Source organism: Triticum urartu, chromosome 4, assembly GCF_003073215.2.
Source record: "Triticum urartu cultivar G1812 chromosome 4, Tu2.1, whole genome shotgun sequence".
Lineage (NCBI taxonomy): Eukaryota > Viridiplantae > Streptophyta > Magnoliopsida > Poales > Poaceae > Triticum > Triticum urartu.
In genome coordinates, this window is record NC_053025.1 from 67,434,734 (window position 1) to 67,438,774 (window position 4,041).

The window sequence follows — 4,041 nt, forward strand, 5'->3', positions numbered from 1 at the left end:
AACAAATGCTGGATAGCAAGGATCTCAAGGTATAACACAAAACATGAACAAGTTTGTGTTGAACAGAAGGCAATAGAGTGGTCGATGATAACACAAATCATCGAGGGAAAGGATGGTATTCCTCATCAGGAATTCAATTGATATCCTTGAGGAGCTCGAAATGTTGATGATGATCATGACAATTTCTGTCGAGAGGTTTCATGGAGATGTAATCGGTCGGCGATGACATCAAGTCAAACGAATGATGAAGCGAAAGGTTATTGGAACCATGGGTACGACACAAACTTGAAATCAAGTTTGTTGTTTGAGGTGAAACGATAAGACAAGGAAGATCGATGTAAGCTTAGCCCATCATCAAAATTGTGCTCCGGAAAGAAGGACCAGGTAGCACAGTTAAAATTTGGCACGATAATGATATAGCCGAGTAGGCTCGGAATGACGTGATCGAGTTCAGACTCGTAAGTAATGAAGGTTACCAAGAGTTGTTGAATCGTAGTGCGGACTCAATTCAGTTGTCGGTGTCCTTGAGGGGTTCTAACAACTGAGAACCCGTTGGAAAAATGGAATTGGCAAGAATATTAGTTGATGCAGAACTCATAAGAAGTTATGTATTCCGTGGTATCCTCGAGATACCAGGGGGTAATACTCGACGACAGATCAAAGTAGAGGTTGGACTGGGGTATTGCTCTGCAGAAGACAAGTGCTTAAACTTGCATGAGAAACGGTACCTAAAAGAGAACATGGTCGAAACCACGATTGCAAAAAGGCCAGATCCCAGATATAATATGAACTTATACCAAGGGAGTAATTAATTTAAGAGAAGCTTTAATGATAAGATCTACATCGTGTCCATGGGCATGAACACAAAGTTCAAGGTCGACTCCCACTTCTTCAATGTATAACCTTCCATTCACTTTTTGCTTTGATAAAGGCCTTAGTGTTGAAAGTTTTACCTGGTGAAATACCAGATGAGTATGACTCGTGAAAACTTCCGAGTTCACACATATAAAGGAAGGCATCGGATCAACCCGTTAGGGTATCGTGGAAAAATATAACACAATCTTCAAGAGTAGATATCACCAGCTCGAAAGTAGAGCATGGTTGGCAAAAGGAGAGGATACAATTTACCAAAGGCATTATGTATCGGAGAAAGAACTCACAAGGGGATTAATTATGAAGGACATTGTCGGATAATAATCCAACAGTGGATATGGTGATCCACAATGGAGTTGATGTGAGTATCGATACCCAATCAGAGGAAGAAAGAATGCAAATGCATCATTTTACAGAACATCTGAATAATTTAACGTTTAAATAACAAAGGAATTATGATTTTTGAATCAAGGGATCAGGAGCAAACACTCTGATCAAGGACGGACAAGTTGAATAGACTTAGGGGTACAATCGATGGCAATCTGATTGGCCGAGGACCAGCTCGCATTTTAAATGACATCCGAGCTGGAAGGATGAATTCTATGATCTGAGTGAGGATTGCGAGCATTCGCAACATATTGAGTCAATGGACTCAAAATGATATTGACAAAGGTTGCCAATAAGATTACTATACTTAATTATGGGATTAACCATAATGCAAGCAAGCAAGAATTACAGGAGCAATAGGTTGCTCAGGATTTTCGGAAGACCGAATGGTATTTCGAAGAATTTTGTGAACTGCATGAATATCTGGGGATGGGTGGATACTCGATAAATGCGAGTAATTATCCGTAGTGGTATGCATGTGGCAAAGAGCTGCAAGGCAGTAGGCACAAAGTATTCTCGGGGTATCTTATAATAACAAGATCGACTGGGAATAGAAGTAAGAACGACAGGCATAAGTATTTATCCATAGGGATATTTCGGTGGAAGGGAATTGCAAAAACAACGGGCACAAGGTCTCGAGAGAATATCAAAGAGTATCTTCGAAATCTTTTAGTGCAGCCAGCGATCATCTGGACTGAAGGGGCTCTCCGGGAGAAAGTATTTTCGAGAACCTAAAGTTAGATTTTAGTAAAAATCGTTTAACCCGAATAGAAGAGAATTCAGAATCCTAGAGTAAAGATCGAGAAGTAAAAGATCCTAATACCACCCAATGGAGACGTGGGCCCATGGGCCGCACAGCCATGTTAGTAAAAGTTTTGCAATGTCTAGACTCGACTTCGACCAAGGAGTGTGGAAGGGGGATTCCTACAGGCAGTCGGCTCTGATACCAACTTGTGACGCCCCCGATTTAATCGTACACTAATCATACACGCAAACGTGTACGATCAAGATCAGGGACTCACGGGAAGATATCACAACACAACTCTACAAATAAAATAAGTCATACAAGCATCATATTACAAGCCAGGGGCCTCGAGGGCTCGAATACAAGAGCTCGATCATAGACGAGTCAGCGGAAGCAACAATATCTGAGTACAGACATAAGTTAAACAAGTTTGCCTTAAGAAGGCTAGCACAAACTGGGATACAGATCGAAAGAGGCGCAGGCCTCCTGCCTGGGATCCTCCTAACTACTCCTGGTCGTCGTCAGCGGGCATCACGTAGTAGTAGGCACCTCCAGTGTAGTAGGAGTCATCGTCGAATGTGGCGTCTGGCTCCTGGGATCCAACATCTGGTTGCGACAACCAGGTAGAAGGGATAGGGGAAAAGAGGGAGAAAGCAACCGTGAGTACTCATCCAAAGTACTCGCAAGCAAGGAGCTACACTACATATGCATGGGTATATGTGTAAAGGCCATATCGGTGGACTGAACTGCAGAATGCCAGAATAAGAGGGGGATAGCTAATCCTGTCGAAGACTACGCTTCTGGCAGCCTCCGTCTGGCAGCATGTAGAAGAGAGTAGACTGAAGTCCTCCAAGGAGCATCGTATAACATAATCCTAACCGATGATCCTCCCCTCGTCGCCCTGTGAGAGAGCGATCACCGGTTGTATCTGGCACTTGGAAGGGTGTGTTTTATTAAGTATCCGGTTCTAGTTGTCATAAGGTCAAGGTACAACTCCAAGTCGTCCTGTTACCGAAGATCACGGCTATTCAAATAGATTAACTTCCCTGCAGGGGTGCACCACATACCCCAACACGCTCGATCCCATTTGGCCAGACACACTTTCCTGGGTCATGCCCGGCCTCGGAAGATCAACACGTCGCAGCCCCACCTAGACCAATAGAGAGGTCAGCACGCCGGTCTAAACCTAAGCGCACAGGGGTCTGGGCCCATCGCCCTTAGCACACCTGCACGTTGCGTACTCGGCCGGAAGCAGAACTAGCCCCCTTAATACAAGAGCAGGCTTACGTTCCAATCCGGCACGCGCCACTCAGTCGCTGACGTCATTAAGGCTTCGGCTGATACCACGACGCTGGGATACCCATAACTACTCCCGCGTAGATGGTTACTACGTATAGACCAAATGGCCAAACTCAGATCAAATACCCAGATCTCGTTAAGCGTGTTAAGTATCCACGAACGTCGACCAGGGCCAGGCCCACCTCTCTCCTAGGTGGTCTGAACCTGCCCTGTCGCTCCGCCTCAAAGATCCACTCGCGGGTGCTCCTCAAGCCGACCCGTCTTTAGTCACCACATGTATCATGTATAAAGTATATAATATATACCCGTGATCAACTCCCGAGTGATCACGGCCCGATAGTATAGCATGGCAGACGGACAAGGATGTAGGGCCACTGATGATAAACTAGCATCCTATACTAAGCATTAGGATTGCAGGTAAAGGTAACAACAGTAGTAGCAAGGACAGGCTATGCATCAGAATAGGATTAATCGGAAAGCAGTAACATACTACACTACTCTAATGCAAGCAGTATAGAGAAGAGTAGGCGATATCTGGTGATCAAAGGGGGGGGGGCTTGCCTGGTTGCTCTGGCAAGAGAGAGGGGTCATCGGTGACGTAGTCGACCACAGGGGCATCAGCATTGTCACGGGGTCTACTGGAGAGAAGAGGGGGGAGAAACAGTAAATACATAGCAAGCAAGTGCATAACAGGACAACAGGCAAAGCTAGACATGTTCTAACGCGATATGAGGTGA